Source organism: Spea bombifrons, chromosome 2 (assembly GCF_027358695.1).
Source record: "Spea bombifrons isolate aSpeBom1 chromosome 2, aSpeBom1.2.pri, whole genome shotgun sequence".
Taxonomy (NCBI): domain Eukaryota; kingdom Metazoa; phylum Chordata; class Amphibia; order Anura; family Pelobatidae; genus Spea; species Spea bombifrons.
The window spans coordinates 13,902,279-13,927,500 of NC_071088.1; the positions used below are offsets into that span (position 1 = coordinate 13,902,279).

General features: G+C 39.4%; 1 protein-coding gene and 1 long non-coding RNA gene across 2 annotated transcripts in view; both read right to left on the bottom strand.

Moving 5' to 3' along the window:
- The window catches only part of ROBO1 (roundabout guidance receptor 1), a 383,921-nt gene that overhangs the window by 174,505 nt on the left and 184,194 nt on the right, over positions 1-25,222 (bottom strand). The gene's annotated exons all lie outside the window — the stretch shown is intronic.
- Positions 8,686-9,418, bottom strand: LOC128474533 (uncharacterized). The gene is made up of 2 exons (XR_008346359.1): positions 9,385-9,418; positions 8,686-8,847 (listed from the first exon to the last, which is right to left on the bottom strand). It is a non-coding gene; the product is annotated as an uncharacterized LOC128474533 (long non-coding RNA).

Consider the following 25,222-nt stretch of genomic DNA (forward strand, 5'->3'; position numbering starts at 1 on the left):
GCCCAGGTTGGACAGGTAGATAATCATCCTTTGGGATTTCCAAGGTGCGTTTGTGCAAAATCTTTCCTATTCATGTGAATAAAAACTGGGGAAAGGTCAGGGCTAATCATACCAAGGAAACTATAAGCAGCTTGGTTAATTGGGATTCCTAGGAACCTGATTCCCAGAAGATCTCCCCAAGAGGAATGAAGTAGACGGAGGCATGGTCAGACCTGCGGGGGCAAAGATAACACACAGTAGCTGTAAAAGGGGGCAAAAATGGGCAGAATCTTGGAGTGGCAGCACCAGACACCACATGGGGCTCGATGGCTACACAGGTAATCAGCTCTGATCCTGAACTTACCAAGCTAAAGGCATGTTAATAGACAGCAAGTGAGAAACTAATGTGTGATATGGTGGGTAGAAGAGGGCGAGTTTATATGCCAAAAACAAAATATACTAAAAATATATAATATTTTTATATACGTCTTGCTAGAAGTTTCTTAAAAATTAGAACATTTTCAGTACAGATGTGAATATTCCAGATGTGAAAATTGGGCTAAAGCAAAGATCTGCATGTGGGTTGGGTGCTAGACCTGGGGTTGGCAAGTAACAATTTGACAACAGATAACCATTTGGTCCACCTAGCCTGCCCATTTTTTCCTGCTTTCATTTCTCAAACCATGTTCATTTCTAAACCAAGTGTATTGTCATACTGTTGGCTGGGCAATATACAAATAACAAGAGCAGGCTAGCATAACTGAGCTGGGGGGGGGGGGGGAGGGAAGTAGTCCAGTAATAGAGAAGCCAAAACATATCTGACTGTGACTGGCAACACACCCTGTGCTTTATTGAGTCCAATACCCATTTACAGAACGGACATGCATTAAAACGTAGATGCTGTATAAAGTCCTTGCTACTCTTGACACCCTGGTGGCTGTATGTGGAATCGCAAGGGAATGTATATAAGTCCCTGTACCACTGCTTCTCACCATATTTGTTCCCAGTGCCCTTCTTTCATCATCGCCCAGCTCCTCGCCCATCATCTCCGTACTCGGCAGCAGACAGTTTCTGTTTTAATGTTTTTGGTGAATGCTACGATGGTCCCAAATGCAACATGGTGATACGTTTATAAAGATGGGCTCTTCACATGGCACCTACCTTCTATTAATATATAAACCTTACTTTGTCCTTTAACAGCTACACATTTTAGTTTTGTAAATAAAGTTTGGTTGCAGGTCAGAGCCTTTTCACCTCCATTGTGGCTTTTGACCCTGGATGTTTGTCGGATATTGATTAATCATTTCATTTGTTTTGGTAATCAGGACCTTCTTGATTTTAAATTTATTTATTGATTGATTCACAGTGACAAATTGTTTGTCATTAACAAAATATATGATAACTCACCAGCTGCAAGATAGGATCTGGACAAGGCCACAGGATAAGTTGACACGATATATGGAAAGATATCAGAGGACAATTTGTTTATGTGAATGTAGGAGAAGAGGATATGGCCACATTTCCGTGTTGCGAGCCTTGTCTCTCATGCATTTTTGGGCATTTCCAAAAAACAATCCTTATCTGAATTGAAAACTTGCCAAGTTTCTGATGCACTTTAAGGATAATTAGTGGTTATGTGTGTATTGCATTTTTGATGTTATATTTGCCAAAGACTGAGAACATACCTACAAACTGACAAGAGAAGTCATGAAAAAATGACTATGCTTCTTTATGTTGGCTCTTATTTTTAATTTAAATTGTATAAAGGAAAAAATCCTAGTATTGCTAGGGAAGTAGTAGTAGGGGGTTAATTGTCCCCAAGACTGGTCCAAATACATGCAGATCAGATTTCTTCAAGCAGGGCTGGTCCAACTTCTTAAAGAGGGTATGCATTTTGAACAACTATTGTTAGAAAGTTAGAAATATTTTACATGTATGTCAGTTCTGTGCTGAGAAATGAGATATTCCATATGTCTAGCAATTTCAAAATTAAATGGATTTACAGACCCTTTAGCAATAAAAAGATTAACGCTGGAATAATTTCTGATTTATCTACCTTCTCCTTTAGTCTGGAAGCTGATTTTTTTAACAGTAGCGCTGCAATTTGACACTATCTTTGCTTCCATTTTATTCCACCGTAACTTAATTAAATTCAGAACGTAAAGAGAAGGAAACATAATGTAAAAAAGAAAAGAGGTCAAGAATATTTAAATATAACATATACCATTGTGTCTCATATAACCATTGGTGCTATAGGTCTGTATGAGCGCATCCAAAGGGTCCATTTATGAGAATAACCAAGAAAAAATGGTAATAAAATAATAGCTGGCATGAATCATAGTTTCAGATATCATAGATTTGCCAACATTTTTAATTTTCTCCTCGCTCAAGAAACCAAATGAAATAGTTGTTTATTTTCTTATCTTGGGGCAAACATTTATCATGGTTCTCTTCTTAATTTTTCACATGGAGCTTCCATGTCTGATTGGTTGAAGAATACACTTTTTATTGGGCCAAGATAACCTTTCACAACCTCAGGGCTCCTTTCTTCAGATGGAATCTAAATGGTAAGTAAAGATTCCATGTTCTCTGAGACAAATACAACTATATCTGCTTTACTACATCAACTATGCATCATACCTGGTCAACTAGGCTGACCATTAAGAATTTAAAGAATGCCCTGAAAAACTTCCATATTGATGTCTGCGCCGAACATGGAAGTAAATATTGTAGGACCCTCCTTCCACATGAAGGAGTTTCCAGTAGAGCTTGAGTTGGGATTGTATCTCACTGACTTGCTCTAGAGTGATCTTCTCCTCTGGTGAAACTGACCTGGTCCTCATTTACAAGAACCCTTTACCAGATTTAATAAATGGGACAAACCAAGCTCCTCGTGAAGCAGAAGCTCGCTGGGTTTGGCCCTTTATAATGTGTAAATCTCCTATGAAGCCCGTAGTAAAGAGTAAAGCAGTCTGTCTGAATGCCATTTGTAAGGCTAGATAGCCATGTTGTCCATAACCAAGACGGTAGGGGTGGACTGTGTGCTCATTAACACGATAAGGTCTGTATGATCACTGCAGCTGCATATCTCAGGTTTAGAAATGGTCAGCTGTAACACTGCTTTAAAACTCACTGATATTGAATTTCATTTCACTAGAGCTGGATTAAGGACTGAGACATAGTGGTTTTGGTGAATTTGTTTGATGGTACACGAAGGCGAGGTTAAGATGAAATAAATAACCGGAGTCAAAATATAGCGGTGAGGCAGAGGTGCTGAGAACAGCAAAAACACATTATATTAAACGGACAGTGAAGATTAGCCACAAAACGTTTCTGTGTGATCCACATGCCGCGCGCTTCTTTAAATGCAAAGCCTGCTGTTTTATTACTTTACTTTCCGACCGATTCTGGTGCGGGAAACATTTGTGTTGCAAAAGAAGCCTGAAATGTATTTCTTTCTTTTATCTTCCCGGCAACATCTTACATACTCTGTACAATGAATAAAAGCACAACGTCCAACATGTCACGTGTCCAAGTCAGGACACTTATGTCAGGCCAAGAGGTGGGGAAGGGCCGGCCAGTGTCAGGAATGGGTTGGTTGGCGCAAGCAGTGGGAGATGCGGCCATCTGCCTGTTTTTCAGGAAGAGTCACCTTGTAGCGTTCAGATTCAGATATTTTACAGCTACCTATGTCGGTCAGGACAGATCAGAGGATCCCCCTAGCTGCTCATCCTATTCCACTTGGTATTTTCAAGCTCATGTATACAGGTACATTATGAAATATTAATTTTGCTCAAATTAATAATATATAGAGGAGCAACCGTATATTAAAAAACAGTTAAAGGTGACCATAGAAAATGTTTTTGTCATGAGGCAGCACTGCCTATTTAGTCATGCATACGAAAGCCATGCATGAATGTGGGTTGACCATGCCCACCACTCTTGTCTTTAAAAAAAAAAAAAAAAAAAGCAAAAAATGGCGCATTATGTTTCACCCGGAAGGCTAACGTCAGTCCCCCTTTGGTGAAACACAAGCTGCGCTTATTATGTTCCACCATAAAGGACTCAAGGTTAAAAAATATGACGAGCAGGCTCTGGTTTCAACACATCCACGTCCACTGAAGCAGAAAGGCCACATCTACAAGATCCCCAGGAAACCTTTAAAAATACAAATCATAAAAAGCTTGAACATAAACGACTATAATTTCACTCTGTGGGTTTAAAGATTTTGTTTAACCCTTTTGTGTAACCAATTTCTCAATTCAAATTGGTGGTAAAAAAAAAATCGAATCTATATTATAAATGTTTATCATACTCCAAGAAACTGTTTAATCAGTGTTTGGCCTCTTAAGGAGCTATATGCCTATCGCATGCATGTTTACATTCAGAATATGTTTTTATATAGATATAGAGTAGTTTCAGCAGAGCAGAAGCGAGTGTATAAGGGTTAGGAGACTTGAATACGTTTCTTGGTTTGTTTGCTTGTAATAGAACACTGCATACAAGGTCAAGGTTTTAAAATACAATCAACTTCCCCACCACATCGCATTCACCCCTGCACAAAGCTGACACGAACTCCGTGAAGTGTACTGTATGCCATTGATATTTCTCCTGAATACATATCCTAGCAGGGGCCGGGACTGACACGCAAACAAAAGGCAACTCCTCTGGGCCTTTAAAATATTCATTTTCTTATTGCTTTATACAAAAAAAAGTAAATCTCTTTTAACACCGGCACTAGATTTTTTTTTTATTCTCCCCTTTGTGTCCCTGTGTGGAAATTCAATACATCAGTCTCACAAATACAGCGGCAATGCTTCCATTTCATATATTTTATATTAAAATGGGTTCAATCTGACTGGGATAATATTGAAGCCTCGGCAGAGAATTAAACAAATTTTATTGAGAATTTCAAAAACCCATGAGGATTTAGAATTTTAAAAATAATATGATATATACAGTATATCCTGGTTTAGAACCTGATATCAAGGTGTCGGTGAGAAAAGCTCGTGGAAGTCCATGAAGTCCATCACAAAGCTTGGAATGGTCTTCTCCTGCTCATACTTACATCTACCTACATAGGAAATTGTTGACCATCTTAAAGATGGTTAATATGGATTTTGGTCAGCTTGAGCATGGTCATGGAACTGCTGCTATGTTAGCAGATACAACCATAATAGTCAACTGAAGGGCACAGGGGTGCCTATGATGGCTGGAGTGTCCATGGCTGGAGGGTCCATTTAATATTGCTTTGTCAGACTGTGAAGGTTACTTCATTGTTATCCTACTTTACACCTTGTTTGAGCACTCTCCAGAATGCCTAGTTTAAATCCATATGTAAGCACTCTACGGTAAGCAGATGCTATTACAATGTCTGAATTCAAAATATAATCTATATTTAAATAGTATACACAAAAGCAGAATTAGTTATTCCGACCAACATGCTGTCATCGTACCGGTTCTGTAGTGCACGCAATGGCTGCAGATGTTTCTCATTAGTACTTGCACACATAGTAATATAGATTTCTATAAAATCTGAATTTCTTCACATTAGCGGGAAAAGGAGTTGCATATGATTTGAGTTGAGCCATATTACATCTTAATTATTCATTGTAAAACGTTGTTTCAAATATCTATCTATCAGACTTGTGCGAATGGACCGAAAACATTTGAATACAATTTTTGTTTTGTTTTTGGTTAATTTGTTTTCAGACAACACATTTTGTTCTGGTCGGCGGGGAAGGTAGGGATACATTGAGAGAAAAGAAAATGTGTGAGAGAGTAGAGAGAGCATGAGTGTGAGCATGAGAGAACGTGAACAAAAAGCAACAAAATGCAATGAAAATTCGGAGCTCTCTGCCTCATTTTCGTTATTTCGGTGGGGGTTCTCCTTGTTTTTGGACATTGATATGAATTAACGAAATTGACAAATTTAATTAATCATTAAAATTGAAATTCATACAAATCTGAAGTCTAATATATATCGGTGTGGTGGATAGGGAAGAGCAATGTTTTTTTGTTAAAATTTTCTGAATACCAAATACTGTGTTCAGGAACCCAGTCCATGTAATTAAGAATTCCCTTAATGTAACCCATTACAAAAATAAAGTTTAAATATATTTATTATATATTATATTTATGTAGTATTCCTAAATTCCCCCTCCAAGAAATACCAATTCACATGCAAAGTCACGCAACAAAAAGAGTTCAGTGAAACTTTTGTAAACATGAGAGAGGCAGGTGACTTAAAACAACAAATGTTTTAATTAAGCATGCAATGTTTTCACCTTTTTTTTTATAAATAGAGGCCTATATCTTTGCATAGTATTTTGTTATTTTGTCTAACTGAATTAAGCACGGCTCTATGAAGGACTTTGTTTAAAGACTGGAAAGTTGGAAATGCCACATTATGGACAAAAAACAAACCTCAGGTTAGCGGAAAATTGCCAAATTTTATTAATTTCTTCCAAAAGGGGTTGCGTGGCTAATAAGTGGAAGTTCTCTAATTCTCAACAAGGAGAGTCCTGTTTATATGGACAATGCAAAGTCATGTCACTGCCCCTACAATGTTTATTTTAATATTAGCCGATACATGTTAAGTAGTACGAGAAAGTTCGGGGTAAACCTTAGTCCAGCTGTTAAAATATAGAGGTCACAGTCACTTTCATGCTATATATAGAGTTCGGTTTAGATGTATTTGCTTTCCTAATCCTGGTAGTAACTGGGATTACCTATCTACTTATCTAATAAAATATTGCAATATAAACACATTTTTATATAGCCTAGTATTATGTTTTTTTATTTCATCAAATAAGCCCCAGTTTAAAACTAAATTAAACAAAAGAGAATCATGTAGACCTTTATTTTAAAACTAATCCAAATCAATTTAACTAAATAATTTATAATTTAATTGTTTTTTTTTCTTGCAATAACAGTAATATGATTTCCAGCGTGAATCAAATTCCATTTTTTATTACTATTATCTAGGAAAAGAAGATATTATCAGGGACGTGTATTAAAAATAAATTCTTTTTAGTTTGTACCATAAGAAGTCGGTTTTACTGATTGCCCCAACTGGCCCATGGAGAAGCGGCACACTAGGGACCCTGATTGTCCAGCAGAGCGATCTGCCCCAATTATGCTGCAGAGGGTATGCTGCCCACCGGACCTGCCACCCAGAATACACAGCTGCTATAAGCAAGGGGTCGAATAACATTGATGTCACTCTTAAGTGGAGAGACATGTGGCCACCAAGCAGTGGCTGCCATATGCCTATATCCACCAAGAGCAGCACGCCCAGCCACCCTCTCCCTTCGGAACACCAGTATGTGAAGTCATACCCCACTGCTTTAATGCAGTCTATGGATGCTGTGCCAGCTTGACATAGTCTTCCTTGGTTTAAATGGTCCGGCAGGGCAAACCAAGAGCTGGCCTCGGTCAGAATACATTGCTGCCTCCAAGCACCCATAATCCTGCCCCTGCCCAGCTTAGCCCATCCCTACAATATTCACTTTTTCCATTTTTAGGACACAGAGAGGAGGCGTGAATGGAACAAAAGTACAAAATGACGTAAATTCTACTCAACGTGTTCCAGAAAACGTATTTCTAAGATAAATGTGTATTGTATTTGAGTACTTGTTAAACTAAAGATTTTAATGGGAATATATAATAATCCATTTATATAAAATAATAGCACATCATTATTAAACATAATACACAAATTAAATCACTGTAATAATACCGTACTTTAGAGTTGACTCAAGGCCAAAAGACTTTTCCCTGGTTAGAGAGCACAGAACATATGCCTGCTGACATGTCAATGCATATTCCCTATATGTTACCCGTGTCACTTCTGAGACGCTGTTGGAAGTATGAAGTCTTAAGTGCCGATACCCCTAAAAGACTAATCAATTCACCCCTTGAGCTCTGCTAATGGCCTTCTGATGACATACTAACAGGAGGTTATAATGTCATTAAACCCATATTTAGTTAAAATGAACTCCAGCACACTCTCTTTCTCTCTCTCTAGAGAAAATTATACATTTTTTTTTGGGGGGGGGACACAGAATTGATGAAAACATCTTTTTAATCACTTTGTAATTTTCCGGACTTTCTGTGATTCCCCCCCCCCCTCACCCCCCCGCTGCTTGGAGATTGCTAGATATGCTATACACTTAATTTTCCATACGATTACCCACCATACTTCAAATTTAATGAAGAGATATTTTAGCTATCACATCTGAAACACACCATTTATATCCATTAGGAGGTCATTCATAAAATCAATAAGGTCTGCAGCGTATAAACAAATGCAACATTGAAAGAGCACTAAATGACCCTCAGCTACAGATATATTTATATTGGTGATAATTCAGAGCAATATATTTCTTTACCTGATATTTATCTATTATTTCTAAAAATGTCATCTCTGTAGCGGGTATTAACCCAGAGCGGATATTCTAATCCCATGTAGCCTCTATACGGCTATATGGATTCTGTGACATGCTGGTTCGACAGAAGGCGCGTCAAAAACTAGAAACTAATCATGAAACATTAACACTAAACCATTACCGATTCGTCGCAAATTATAGTAAATTGTTACACTCTAATCTTGTTCCCAATGGCTGAATACAGACCAGGACCAACTTATTTTTTATTCTTATTATTTATTTTTCATTTAATTATCCATAAAGATAATTTTGGGAATTCTTTTTTTGTTTTAAAACAAAGGCAGCTCTAATAAAGCACAATATTTTAGCGAATATATATATTATTTATTTTTGAACATTCTGGTATTATCTCAGTCAATTAAATAAATCTACAAAGACATATAGCTGGCAAAGTGTTTGTGAACTGTCTATTAATTAACTGCAGGGGCGTAACTAGAAACCTCAGGGCCCCGGTGCGAGAATCTGTTAAGGGCCGTCCCCACCCCCAACCCATCTATCCCTTTCTCACGATCTCCCCTCTCCCTCCCTAACCCCCCTTCTCACGATCTACCCTCTCCCTCCCTACCCCCCCTTCTCACGATCTACCCTCTCCCTCCCTACCCCCCCTTCTCACGATCTACCCTCTCCTTCCCTACCCCCTCTTCTCACGATCTACCCACTCCCTACCTACCCCCCCTTTGTGGGTCACTTACCGTCAACTCCTGTGTTGGGAGCATGAGGCGTTTGTCTCGGGTGCCGGCGCTTCACGCTTCACGCTCACTGCACTCTAGGCAGTGCTGAGGCAGGCGGCGGCGGCAGCGGCGGGGAGCGGAGGCATCCTGGATTTCTGGGGGGCCCAAGAGTTGCCGAGCGGTCGTTTTCAGCAACCGCTCGGCACCCCTTGGGCCCCCCTGACTGGCAGAACTCCAGGGCCCGATCGCAGTCGCGACCCCTGCGACCCCGGTAGTTCCGCCACTGATTAACTGTATCCGCTTAAGCTAACATAATTCTGTTCTCACTCCAAATTCAATGAGCCATTAAACCGCTGTTAAGAGAGGGTCAAGAAAAATGTATAATAATAGGATGGGTAGAGGGTTAAGATAGGGTGCAATGTAGATGATACATGGTAAGAAGAGAAGAAGATGTGTATAGAATGGAAGCAGGTAGGTCCAGAGTTAGCAAAATATGGCTTTGGGAGAGTTGACAAGACAATGAGTAGACACATATATATATATATATATATATATAGGGGATGGAAATGGAACAGGATAGAGGACAGTGGGGTGGTAAGTAAGTAAGAAAAGCAATAGGAACCTTAAATGATGCCAAGACACAGAAATCAAACTAAATGGTAAAATACTGTAAAGATTAAAATGAAAAGAAATGAGTCACAATGTAACATTTTCCTAAAGCACAGTACGAAGCTTAGCTGATTAGTCTCTTTTAATTTATTTTTATCGCCAAGTAATCCAATTCTACAAACACTACATCCATTGTGATCCTCGCAAGAATTCCATGGAGCTGAACCTAAAATACACTTTCTTGTTAGATAACATAATTGCAAGATCTTGTTTTTTTAGACCCTTTCCCATTTTAAATACATTACTTTTGCAAAAAGGGAGTAGCCTTTTTTTTTGTTGAAAACCTTGTGGTTTTTTTGACTGTTACTAGGAGAAAATCCTACATTTTTCTAGACGTATGTAACGTAACCAGCAATCCCACAGTAAGCAGCACGCCAATAAAGCAAATTTAAGAGTTTAGCTGCAGATCATATGTCACGTCTTCCTTGAGAGAAATAACTCTTTGATTTCATCCTGCATTTACGGACCGGCAGAAAACCACAACTCTTTTTTTTTTTTTGAGATACATTCTAGGCATTGCTTTTAAAATATGTCAGTCTAGAGTGATCAAGGTTTTTCGAGGTCTCATTGATGGTACTCATTTGCCTAAAGCGCCTATTAACTCCAGACATATGAAATTCGGTTTTCTCTCAACAATTAAAGACAATTGATCCTAAAGCTATAGACACAAGCAACATATCACATGTACAATGCCTAAATGTGTACATGTTTTGTAAATTTTGTTTAGTATTAGAAAATACTACCCCAACACCAACTGGCATCTGAGGTCCAGAAGAGAAAGACATATGCCATAAAAGATGAATCCTGAAAGCCCATGCTTGCTTTATGGTTAGTAACTGGGTCATACCACTTTTATAAATGAAACAAAACATGGGTAGATTTTTTTCTATGCCAATTATGTTGATTATTTATACTTACAAATGCATACTCTATTTTTGGATACTGGTCTAATAGATTGTAAGCTCACAAGTACACAGCCCTCTTCTCCTTCAGTACAAGTACGTATTAATGTATGTTAATGTTATTGATAAACTGTATTGTAATAGTGCTATGGAATCCGCTGGAGCTCTAGAAATAAATGTAATGAAAAGAGTTAAATGATATTGATCTCCTTGCTTTATTCCGACATCAGGTAAATGAAGGCAGTTTCTCTGAAAAGAAACTGTTAATTAATACTATAATGATTTGGCAGGGAACACACTGATCTACGATGATCTCTCTTGCATGGGAATTGTATTCCCCCTGAAAAAGAACTGCTTTGCCTCTGCTCCCCATGTTTTATGGACACTGACATTTTGATTGTGAAAATAAAGAAGAAAGTTGACTAAAACAACTTCTCGGCAGAGAAAGCCACTAAGAAGGATAAAGCTAAAAATCATTTCTACTCTGGGGCTTAATGAGGCTTTAGTCTTGGGCTGGAGGCCCCAGGGAAACAGAAGCAGCTACTTGGAGTGGAGAAAGTATAGGAACTTTTAACCCTCTAATCTTTGTCTGTAGCATCCCACCAAAACTTGATTATTCTGTTCTTCTTTTCAAGAAATTAGAAGATGAAAAAGCTAGCAAATCTCCCCCGTATCTTGAACGTTGAGTCTAATCTACTTCTTATTTCTTAGTCAAAACAAAAAAAAGTCAAGTGGCCCATCTTTTCTGCCCATTTTAAATGACTTTTTCCTTATTAAGTTTTAAAGGTTAACTTTATGCACATTCCAAGTGTTCTTGAATATAATTAATGTCACTGGAGGTCTATTTCTGTTATCTACTACCGCTTCTGTAGAGTTGAGTTTCTTACGTTGCCCCTTATTCTTTTATCTAATGTTAAATCATGCTCTCCAGTTCCAGTGCTCCTCTTGACATTTGTGGAATATTTCTATCATGGCTGCCATCACTCTTCACATGCACAGACTGGCCATCTGGCACACTGGGTAAATGTCCGGTGGAATGCTGGCCAACCGCTCCCCAAACTCGCCTAATTTGCCGCTACAACAGCAGATTGGGTGCTGCAAGGTACAGCCAGAGGCTGAATATGTCTGACCGCAGGCTGCATGAGTAGAGAAACGTAGTGTGTGGCCACAGGCGTCCAACCGTCGGCTCTACTTACGTACACTTTAGGTGATTTTATGTCTTTCCTGATAGGTTCTGTTAGACCATTTACCATTTTAGTTGGCCTTCCTTGATCTCTCCCTAAATTATTTCTGTGGTGAAAAGTTTTGTACCATGTTAGCCATAAAAACACAGGAAATAAGTGGAGTTATAATAATTTATTGGCTAACTTTCCCTAAATTATTCATATAAATAAAAACCCCAAAATGTTAATAGATGTTGGAGTTAAGTGAAATGGATGCCGAGTGATGTTAAATCCAAACCGTATACATATTTTCCAGAACTCGCAGTGTCAACAGATATCTTTGGCAGTGGAACTTGAGATGGTGCAGAACTTCTGGTTTTTATTTGATTTTTATCAAATTTGGGTGATAGAATAGGACTAGAATACCCGTAACTTTATCCTAAATCAGATTAGTTGAGAAAGCTTAATCACTTTACCAATACATAGTTTTTAAATGTAGCAGGGCCTGTCAACCTGTTTTTACAGCTTGGTAATGTTTACTTTAGCTAAGAAAAATAGTGCTTTAACGCAATTAAACTTTGTGCACAACTTGTGAAACTCTCTTTGACTTCTGTATGATTTAAACAAGTCATAATCCAATTTAACCATTTGTATGCCAAGTATCGGACTGTCGATCATTAAAAAGCTAGGTTTACACAATGAAGCCATATCATATATAAGTTAATGTAGCAGCATTAATAGACTATAAAATAGGCTAATTAAAAAACAAGCTTTCAGCGACCCTCTGGTGGTAAATGGGTTAAAAAGCCAAAGTACAATTTGTAATACAATATTGAATATATCAATACTTTGTAGTAAAATCAGTGAAGCAGTAGGGAAGAAATCACTAAATAACATTTCATTGCTATTATGTTTCCATTGGCATTAAAGCACAATATAACATATTTAAAGGTGCTGTCTGCTGCCCCAAACAGCCTTGCCAATGATCAATGCCTATTAAACTCTTTAATAAGTACTTTTATATGCATCCTTTGTGATTCACAGCTCGGCTGCTACATCTTCCAAAGAGCCTGATAACTCTTTACCACCTTCAGTCCTTCTTGCTGGTAGTCAATGTGTCGTGTGGCCATCTAGATTTCGGGCCCTGTTTACTGCTGTGTAGATCAAAATAGCTCCAGGAGATGGCCTACCAAAATGGTGGCCAAGGTTGTAGGGACTTAAAAAAGGGAAACAAGACAAGCAGTTGAACCAGTATGTAACTAAGCTTTCGCTCCAAGACCCCAAGAACTCATGCGATCAGAGGTCCTTACCACTGTGGTCACCGCAGAGTTCAGAAGATACTTTGAAGAGCGCAGCTGAGTAAAGGCAGTTGGAAATCCCATGCTTGCAAAGAGCTTTAACCAACTCCAACCAAAAATCTATATCTACATTGAACAAACTCATCCAATTGTGATTCATTTCATAAACTATTAATTCGTTAATAGATAGAATTGATGCTTGAAGACATTTACAAACTGTTAACAACAACCGTAAGCACTTTTTGGACTGATTAGTACACCCATCCCTATCAATGCACTCTCCTCTACAACTAATCTTGTGGAAGAACCAGTCCATTTATCTCAGTGGAAAAAGAAGGTTAACTTTCCTGGCAGGCATTCTTGTCATCTGAGCTGATATTATGACTAACCGTGATTTTGATTACTTTCGCTAAAATTTATTGACCACGATCCAAAGTAGTTTTATTAAAAGGAAGGAGAACACGAGGAATATGATTATAAATTAAATAATACATAATGGGAATTTGTAAAGTAATACTAAACCTGAACGAATGTCCAATTAAATATTTCAGCAGACCATCAAAATCAATGCTAACTGATACATGTATTAATCTAAATACAATGGAGACATATTGGGACTCAATAAACAAAAGTTTAGGTTGAATTGCATGTCTTGCCACCCTTTTCTACAGTTATTTCTTCTGTGGCAAGCCAGTTCAGAACAAATAATATAGGAGAGGTTTTGGGGAAATAAAACTATAGAAATTCAACTATTTCTACCAAGTCTTCTGGGTTTTTTTTTTTACTCTAACCAGATTAGGACAAAGTCTTCCATGTTATACATTATATCAAAGCCATTCATTGTTGGGTTCTAAAGGATCTCCTTTACGTAACGGCAAATCTTGAAAGTCTACATTTTAAAAACACTTGAAATCGTTTGATGTAAATATTCCATTTAACCCCTTAAGGACAATGGGTGGTCCCTAAACCCATGGAAAACAATGCAATTTGAGCCTGTACATGTAAGGGCTTTGTCATTAAGGGGTTAAACAATTTCTTGGAGTGAAAACCATTTTGTTTTCATTTTGTTTCAAGCTGTCAAAAGTATATCATGGACCTGCAAAGTCAGCGATGAAATGACAGGTTTAAAAACATTTCTGGTATACTTCAATGTAGCAATTTCTACCCAAGATTTGAAATGAGTTTTACACAGTATTGTGTGATTAAGTTTGGCAAAGGACAACAGACAAAATAACGTGTAATTACTCCTTTAATTGTAAAAGGGCAGATTGAGGGGAAAGCCCTTCAGAGGGAGGCTTTTAATTCAGGTAAAAGGTGTTACTAAGAGTATTACATGATAGTTTAATATGGCCAACCATACTATCTAAGTACAATAGGTTCCCCATCAACAAAGTATATACCGTTTACTGGTAATTAATGTGTCCCTGTAATTGCTCTCCTTCTAGATCTTGTAAGCCTATGACTTATTTTGTTTAGATGATATCTATTGTTGGATTGTTGGCTTTAGTATACCTTCTAAAGGATCTTTCTACTAGCAAACAGCGACGTAACACCATTTACAAAATCTGCACTATTTCTTTAGACAGGAATAACGCTCATTATACTACTACTCATAGTAGCAAATCAATACACAAGATAATTACTTTTGCCTATTTTATGCAGTACCAAACAGTAGCGTACCTAGCGGGGGGCGGGGGGGGCGGTCCGCATCGGGTGCCGCTCATCAGGGGGTGCCAACTTGCCGGCACCCCTCCAGAGACGGACAGTAATGTCCGCCGCTGGAGGAGCAGGCTCGCAAGGGAGCGGTATCGGAGGTCTTTAACAGACCACCAGCTCCCTTGAGTGATTTTAAGCCGGTTCAAGGATTTCCCTTGAACCCGGCTTAAAATCACTCAAGGGAGCCGGAGGTCTTTTAAAGACCTCCGATACCACTCCCTTGCGATCCGCGCGGCAACAGCTGTTGTGCGCCGGGGTTTGTTGTCAGATCCCGGCGCACAACACTGAAGCCGCGCCCACCGCTGTCCGTGCCCTCTGAACCCCGTGCCCTCGGAAGAAGACAGAAGAACTGAAGAAGAAGAGGAGCGAAGAGCAGGAAAAGGAGCTGTAAGGAGAAAAGAGGAAAGGTAGGAAAGCATACAGTGAGAGTGGATTGGTGTATGTGTGTGGATTGGTGTATGTGTGTGGATTGGTATGTGTGTGGATTGGTCCATGTGTGTGGATTGGTCCATGTGTGTGGATTGGCATGTGTGTGGATTGGTGTATGTGTGGATTGGTGTATATGTGTGGATTGGTGTATGTGTGTGGATTGGTATGTGTGTGTGGATTGGTATGTGTGTGGATTGGTGTATATGTGTGGATTGGTGCATGTGTGTGGATTGGTGTATGTGTGTGGATTGGTATGTGTGTGGATTAGTATATGTGTGGATTTGTATGTATGTGTGGATTGGTATATGTGTGTGGATTAGTATATGTGTGTGGATTGGTATGTGTGTGGATTGGTGTATGTGTGTGGATTGGTGTGTGTGTGTGGATTGGTGTATGTGTGTGGATTGGTATGTGTGTGGATTGGTATATGTGTGGATTGGTATGTGTGTGTGGATTGGTATGTGTGGATTGGTATGTGTGTGGATTAGTATATGTGTGTGGATTAGTATATGTGTGGATTGGTATGTGTGTGGATTGGTGTATGTGTGTGGATTGGTATGTGTGTGGATTGGTATGTGTGTGGATTGGTATGTGTGGATTAGTATATGTGTGTGGATTGGTGTATGTGTGTGGATTGGTATACGTGTGGATTGGTATGTGTTTGTGGATTGGTATGCGTGTGGATTGGTAAGTGTGTGAGAGTGATGGGTGTTATGCTGTACCATTTCCAATGTATTTTTCATTATATAATTATGCTCTAAAGTACATCATAACTCCCATCACTCTATACTGTTCCATACAGTGGCAGAGCTGGGAGACAGAGGCCTTGCACCCCCACCGCAGGACTCCTGAAAGGTAAGTGAACTTCAAAGAGGGAGAGGGTAGATAGTTAGGAGGGGGAGATAGGGAGAAGGGAGTGAGAAGGGGTAGATAGGGCAGAAGGGAGCGAGAAGGGGTAGATAGGGCAATCATACTCCTATCATGCCAAGTCTGCGAGTGCCCCCTGGAATCTGGGTATGCCTGGGCATGATAGGAATGTGATTGCTGTTAACAATTATATATATATATATATATATATATATATATATATATATATATATATATATATATATATATATATTGTTATTTAATTGTTTTGTCCTATTTTGGTGTGTTACTTACTTTAAATAAAAGTGTTAGATTTTTTTATGGTGTGTGGGGGGGTCATATTCAGTTTCGGCCAGGTAGTTTTAAATTGTGTGGGGGGGGCCACATACAGGATCCGCCCCGGGTGCCAAATACTCTAGGTACGCCCCTGGTACCAAATCCAGGTTTAATTAAATGTTTGGCTCTTACAAGTAATATCTGGGTGACAACTTAAAGACATGATCTAATGTGCTGCCACTGGCTGGATATGCCTGGCTCTATGCTATGTGAGCATAAAAACTTAACATGCATGCTCTCGGCCCTTGGCCTCGCTGATGCCATTAGGTGCCCACTGGCCTTAAAGTGACAGGGCCGCCTGCTTATCCCCAATCCAGCCCTTGCGGCGTATACCTGTATTACAATATTTACTTACTTTTTAATTCTATATTCTATATGCTCGCACTATTAGAACAAAAAACATTTGTCCAGTTTGTATTTTTAAAATGACTTAATTTGGTTATTGCTGGGGAAAAAATGCCACCTGCCTGAAAAGAAAGTAACATTTTTAAAACAACAGCTGGCTCATTAAATCAGAGAGCAAAGAAACCTTCTTACAATTTCAAGAAACATCAGGGTACAAATGAAAAGGGAATTGGGAGCCGTGTAAAAAAATAAAGCTCTCAGTGAAACATACTCGCAATAGTAACAGTGTTGTGATTATTTGTTTTAATAGGTTTCTTGCTGAACGTCTCTGTATCTGCATGCATTACAGCAATTTTTGTGCTATATTGCAATGTTTTAATAATTTCTGTGATATATTAAATCCATTATAAAACCTGTTGTGGAACTCAAATGGAGAGAGAGGGTATTTCATAGTTTTTCAGTGTAAAATTTTTAACATATCACGCAACAGTCTAAGAATCCAGATAACAAGATAATATTGTGTGGTTACATACATGTTTTTGGGGTGGTTTTTGCAAATCAAAGTACAAATGATAAGTAAGTAAGATGAGTAAAGGGGGAGCAGTTGACAGTGAGGAGGGGTGAAGCATTGGGTCTGATAGTGGCATTCGGAGCCCACCGCATACCCTTTACATTGGGTTGCCGTTGAACAGTGAATGAGAGGAAAAGAGTCAGTTCCTTTGCACTAGCCCCCACATACCTGGGGTCAATGAGGGGCATTGGGACTATATGAGGTGTTTCAACTCACTGTTTTAACAATGGTTATAGACACTTCTCCTCTAGCACTTGAGTTGACCATTTATAATGTATGATGAAGTTCAAAAGCATAGCTGGGAACGTCCCATGGTAGGCTCTCTGAGATCTCCCACTTCTGGAGTTGAGGAAGGAGTGATGATTGCCTTATGTTGGCCGCACTATGTGTGGGGTAGGGCTAGCAACGGACAGACACCCTTTAATGAAGGGAAAGTGGGTGGGAAGGTTATAATCTAAAGCCAGATGCCATAAGCTTTGATTTAATGTAAGTTTTTCTTTACTAAAAGATAAGTGGAGCAGACTACCAGGGTAGAGGCTAAGTGATGTCACCATGTACAGGATAGACATAAGGCTATACTGAATCCATGACAAGACCAAACTGTTAAAAGTCAACAAAAATGGGCTAAATGGATCTAATCTGCTCTCTTCTATGTTTGTAACACCTCTCTTCTGCCCAGAGAAATAAGAAGCTGCTGCAGAGTCTCAGGGGAGCAGGGCTTCACTCATAGACTCTTGGTCAAACCTAGAGAGCTTCCAGGTCGAAACCCCAACGGTACTGCAAACTAATGCTTTAGTGAATAAACCATTACTCTACTGCAGAAGGAGTCCCTGCAGCATTGGCCATTCAACCATGATCACAAAATGGACAATTCACCCTTCAGCACAACATCCCCACTTCCAGGCTATAAAAGTGAAGAAAAAAATGGGTTGTCAAATAACTTGGCTTATTCTACAGTTTTCTTATTAGAAACATTGCCCCTTTTCATTTTGAGGTTCCCTCTTTTTCTATCCTTATTGCATGTACGGCTCCTTAAAAAGTGGTTACAAAAATCCAACTCCAACTTTTCTTTGTAAACTAACGGATGAAAATAGCCTTTAGCATCAGTTCTGAAAATCTACCCAAGTACAAAAGAAAAACAGAACCTGCGTGTCTCCTGCAAATGCTTTCGAAGATCAATCCCTTCGCCACAGTTGGCTCCAGCAGTATCAGTCACTGAAGGCATGTATCACCCAGCCCTTAATCTCAACATATTTTTGCTTAAAGCTGTTCTCTGTTGATGTTTTATACATTTCTTTAAAAAGGAAGAAAGACTCGTATTACTTTAATGTGTAGTTCCAGCTTCCCGTCTTGGATTTCTTTTACAAACCTTCACTTTTTCTGTATTCATTCACTTCATGCCCCCCCTGCTGTGAATTTTGTATTGAGGAGAAATGCATGTTCAACTCACGGCAAACTGCTTTATGCCTATTCATCGTGAAACCTAGAACATTATTTTCACAGCCAAGTATGAAGTATTGTTTCTATATATCATAAATTGTATATATATATATATATATATATATAAAAAAGATTAAAGGTCTCGGAAATAAAGTACGAGCTCAAATAAGGAACTTCGGAACTCATCAGCTGTTAGAGCAAACTAGGAATAATAAAAACTGTTTTGTTAAGTAGAAGATATTGGGTTCTAAAGTGCAAAGATGGAAAAAGCGCAATTGCAGAAATAAATGAAACAGACGTGGCTCTTTGGGTACATTTCCCTAGAACCTATCTTTTTAGCAATTTGCAGACAATTTTACACTTAGGAAATTGCATCCACCTGTGTAAAAGTCATGAAAAAAAGTTAATGACGGAAAAGGAATAAGGGAAAAAATCTGAAATATCGCATGGTAGAGATTTTACTTGGTTGTTTTTCATATAAATATATATGTTATATACCCCTTTTGCTTACCCGGAGACCGTGAATATCAGATATCATGTGTTACTTGGGTGCTGTATCTTATAATCACCCCCGATACGCGAAGTCCTGCATTGCCGTAAAATGAAGCTGACAGATCGACAGCCGACAGCCAAAAGACAGAGATTAATGTACAAATGAATTTACCCTTTAAATAGATATAGCCCAGAAGATGGAGTCTTTAGCCGAAGGTGATTGAATACCCAACAAAGGCTGAATCACATAAGATGAAGAAGAGGTCCAGAAAGCTTTTGTAATGCTGAACCTTTTTCTATATTAGGAATCACCTTCAACAAAAAAATTCCACCTTAAAGGGGAAAATTAACTTATTAAAACCTGAGAAATGACTTTATCTATGACGTTTTGAGAAGTTCTCTAACCGGCCAATTTGACTCCATAGCTGGACAAAGTTCAAAAACAGTTCCCAAGGGATTTTCTACAGAATGCTCGCTTTTTCACCTGTTCCCATAGTAAATCCAGCGAAAAAATGTTGTGGCATATTATACATCATATCCTGGTTCTCCACCTTTTAAGGACGCTCAGGGTGACTCGGCACAGTCATCGTAGTGTTAAAAGCCCAGCTAGGGAGATCAGCGATCTCCCCTCTAACTAGCCTATTAAGCAGTGGTGCTACAGAGAGCCTAGTCACCCTAGGGGCTGCCACCCCCTGGACCTGTTGACCTAGGCCAGGATACCCCGGTGCAGGTATTGTTAAAGTCACAATCAATATGCCATAAACGGGCTACATAGCATCTCATTTTTAGAGGAGGTAAAACTTCTTGACTACGTCTACTGACGATGGCTCAAATTCCCTCACCAAGTCACAAGCCAGCTCCAGTGTATCCATCGACGCATGGCAAATTCAAATTAACGAGGATTAGAGTTGAGGTTTCTACTCTTGAAATGTGAAAGTGACAAACGTTGACAAGATTAATGCATATTACCGGGCAGTGTTTGGGCATTTAAAATAACTGTACACTTAATACTATATTTTTAATAAAATGAAAAAAATTGAAATCCTTAAATACAGCACCTTTAAAACTATTTCGATGAGCAGTCTTCCAAAAGTATTTTTTTTATTTACGTTACACAATGCGCGATTTGTCATTGGATAAAGGATACATTTAATAATATATGAACGGCAAAAGGTATGTAACCGCTGACACGTTTAGTAGAACGTGAAACATGCAGAGGTCTGTCAGTGGAAGGAGACTGTACCCTAATGAATATTTTAGTGATAAGCTTTGGAATAGCAGCCTGTCTGTGAAGAGTGATGTATATACTTGTTCATTTTTACATTCGGTTTCCAAAGTTCAATAGCTCGAGGCTTCACCTTCCTGTTTCCAACAGCAGCGTTCACACTGGCAGAGATAAGCCGAGAGTAGTGACTGTGTCTAATCACCTGCTGGGGCCGCTTGCCTGTCAGTCAGAGGCTGTACTCCACTATTATACTTGTAAGCGGATACTGCTCTTTCCTACGGCAATAAATGAAGTTGTGAAACAGCATTTCCCCCACATATTCTTTTTTTTCACAGTATTTTTATATGTTTTATACTTGCGGGCTTTGGACCAACCGCCTGGGAGTCTAATAGGACTGGGAGGCAGTGCTGTATTTGTCTTCGGTGCTTCCCTACGCATAGGTCAGCACTACCAGCCAACCCTTCTCCGCTCCACTCATTGCGACTGCTGATCACAGGATATGATGTCATTTTAACACCATTCTAAGGCTTAATGGGCCAGTTGGGGAGATCAGTGATGTTCCTTTTAAGAGGCCCACTGATCAGTGGTGCTAGAGGTTGTCTACTCATCCAATAGGGCCACTGGGTCCCTGTTATGTGGCAGAGGGGTCTAACTGGCTTAGGCTAGAATACGCCACTTTTGGGGGGTAACTCCTGGAGGATCTCTGATTCTTCATAATGGAAATGTATGTATTTTTTGTTTGAAACACTTTGTATGTTTATTTTGATATAATAATGTTATACATTATTTTGTATACTTTATTATTATTGGATGTAATTTATTTAGCTACGTGTATATACTGTATATATTTTTTTTCTAACAGATGTAAAGAGCAAGGGCAGTCAGTATGCTGGTATAATAGGAGGCGCATCAGCTATGTAAAAATGTAGATGCCCCTGTGAGCTTACAGTCTAACTAATGACAATGCAATAAAATATAAGTAATGGGCAGACATGACGGTGGGCCATACATCTTTAAGGATCCCGTTCACCTTTTGTTTTTAGGAAAAACATAGATTCAATTTATAAAACAAAACAAAAACAGCCCTTAAAGTATAACGCTCACAAATATCCACTTTCAAGAGATCGATAAATTCTAGAAAAAAGATCATCTTTATAGATCATCAAACATAAACTGTTAATAAAGAACGGTAGACTCTAATTAGGCCTTCAGAGAGCCTTCTCTGCACTATTGTGGTGCACCCTGATGCATGCTATTTTTCATAGCATTAGTATATAATTTGTAAGTAAAAGACATAATATATGCTACTCTCCGTTAGAATTGTATGTTTCTTCTCATACTTCAGCTACAGCATCCGAGGAAGCTAAAAATATCTAGTGTCGTTTGTCACCAAACAGTGTTTAGTTGCACTGTGTGGACAGCTGTTAGCAGATGACACCCCACTCCAAACCATGGTTCAGACAACCAAGAACCAAGCTGTAGGGTTGTCTCTATGAACCCAAAGGCTGCTATTATGTTAATTAACACATCTCCATTTCTCCGTAACACTAGACGGCATATAGGGTCACAGATGTTAAATGTAAGAACACTGGTAACTGTAACAGGTGACAAGGATCTTTACTAACACATGTAAAACTTGTATAGGGCACTGACCCTTTTGTAGTAAAGGCCATGCGTGAATAACAGCTGTAGGAACATTGTGAGCGCAGTGTTTATTAGACAGAAGCACTGGCACAACCAGGGCTGGCCCTGAGATTTTTAGTTTTTTAAGGTGCCCTAGGTCACAATGCTCCCGGTGCCCCTTCCACCGAGCACTCGTATTTGCTTCATGGAGATGACCCCTACCTACTTGCCTTCCTAGGCTGCTGCATAGTTTGTCTATATGGTAGGGCCGACCCTGGACAAAACATAAAACACTAAGCCCACCCTGTTGAATGGACCCCTTCCCTATGTCTGTGCACTGTTCAAAATTCAAAATTGAAAGTATTTGTTGGGCATGTTTGCGTAGTGCTGTATAACAACATACCCCCAACATTGCATGTGTCCAAATCCTGGGGGGTCACTAGAAGCCCATAACCCCTATGCCCACAAAAGTGGGGCAACTATGTGGGACAGCAGGGCAATGCTCAGGAATCAGGACTGTCAAGTGAATACTAGGACACTTGGGGATTATATAACTAAAAAAATAGGAATGTTTGGCTGACAGAGAAGAGAATAAGGAAAGTCAAAAAGGTAAAAGAAGGGTTGGAATGATAATGTGATTCCTCATCTGTCCTATGGCATTTATCATTGGCTTGTAAGAGATTGGATTGATTTATATGTAAGACCCGGTTAAAGGTTGGTTTGTATAGAACTGATAACTAAGTTTTATAGATCAAAAGTTCTTAAATAGTTTGCTCCTTCCTGTCATTTAGAACTACTACCGTTTTAATTTCAATAAACAACTCGTCTTTGGCAGCTTCCTAGATATTCTTTTTGCCCTCTGGGAACATTGGATCATCCTCTGTGGATGCGTTCTTGTCAAGCCTGCCAGTAACGGAAAATATGCATGAACTATTATAGAAAAACTAATGGTTGGGCAATCACCAGTAAGATGTTGTCTGCAAACGCATGAACATTTTTTTAATCTAGCCTGCCAGAGGCTACGCATGCACAGCTCAAATAATAATAGTCAAAGCTAACATCCCTTTCCTTAAAACTAAATTTATGTGACAGCTGACCCTTTATCAGCACTCTTTCTCTTGGCAGCCAACACGCCTCTTGTATGTAATACTCTTCTCAGCCTCATGGATATCCTCTTATATCCTTTAAGAGTGATAGCGTAAGCCACGTAAGGGTCATTGGCAGTTTAAGTTATATTTCAATATTTGTCAAGCCTGTGGACTCGTTCAATGTAGTTCTATATCCTACTTCTTTTGTACTTAGACTGTATACGTTGCGCTATACGTGGCTTATGGAATCAGTGCAGGCTTTCAGGCGGATGTCAAAAAGATCACTAGTTTTGGCTTGGCTACAACCACAACCCCAGCAGATCTCATCTGGGTTTTGGGTTTCGTTGCAGCTAATGCCAGCAAACAACAAAGCCATAGTTTGTCTGGTGTTGCTTACCTTTCACGTGCTTGTATTGTCAGTGGCAGGTCAAAATTATGCCCAGGAGCCACAGACAAAGTTAAGGACACCCGCCCCTGACCCCTACCCCTACCCCCACCATAACCCTAGCAAGGTTTTGGTCTCACAAATGGTCCACAGATGCATGAACAGTCAATGTCCACATATAACCATCAGACACAATAGTCTAAAAATAAAGCTTTACATATTTCTGTTATGGAAGCCGAGATACCTGTGTCTATTTTTGTGCTGCCACATGATACACACAGACACACAAAGGTGTAGTGTGCATATACACATACAGGGATATGCTTAACCCCTTAAGGACAATGGGCGGTCCCTAATTGAAAACATTTTGAGCCCATACATGTACGGGCAGGGCCGGCCCGACAATGGAGCCGAGTGGGGCAACCGCTCCAGGCGGCACTTTTGAAGGCCTTCGCGCCCCTCTCTCTCTCCTCTGCGGCGAGTCTCCCTGTTCGGTCTCGGTGCCGGCTTGTAATGCTGAGTGCCGGAAGATTTTGCCTTGGGCCGGCCCTGTGTACGGGCTTTGTCATTAAGGGGTTAACAAACACAACCACATGCATTCATACAGGGATGTTCAAACACAAACGCATACACATATGCCTACACGATAACTTCCATAAACGCAGATCCAAGCACCTACCTGCACAGGGTATCTCTGCTCCTGTTACTGTAGGCTGCTGGATCGTGACAGGGTAACCCTGAGCATTGCCTTTTCATTATAAGCAGAGAGCGGTGCGACTTCCACTCTTTTACTGACTAGAGGTAGAGCGTGTCTCTACAAAGACCCCCGTTGCATGAGAGGACCCCATGTATCACTTGGCACAACAAGCACTGTGTTCCTGCTGTGTAGGGCAGGGGCATATAAGTTACAAAGCAACAGGAAAGCAGCGAGTTGGGTCCCTTTGCCATCAGGAGCCCAGGGGTTGACGCCATTTTTGCCCTATTGTTAATATGCCCCTGCGTAACAAATATTCTATAAATGTTAAAATATTATTTCAATAGAAATTCTGAACAGCCCTACACAAAATTGGTTATAAATATTTATATCATTATTTACAAACAGAAGAATTGTAGTTTTGGTTTTTAAGGTTCAAATCTGGGTACCCACACGTAGATGTGCTTAGGTATAACATTATGATATAGCATTACAATTATGTTTTCATGAAAGCATTTAAACACATCATTCTAAAACTATGTATGAAAACAAAAAGTTGTCTTTTAAGCGTTTCAGGAAACTGAATGAAGGGGGGGGGCGGAGATGCCCGGATAATACTCTCGAATTTGAAAGTTAAAAAGCACTACATCTGTCAGCACTGTCTTTGGTTCCAAGATATTCTAGATAGAATGTATACGAAAGTATTGAATTCAGACATTCTATACTGTACTGTCATCAGGTCTAGGCACTTTTTGGATGAAGTTGAGATTCTTAAGTGTCTTTCATTTTCAGGCATTTTGTACCATTAAGGACCCTTCTTACAAAAAAATTAAAAAAAAACATATTTAAACACATAGGGTCTCCTTTATTGCTTTGGAA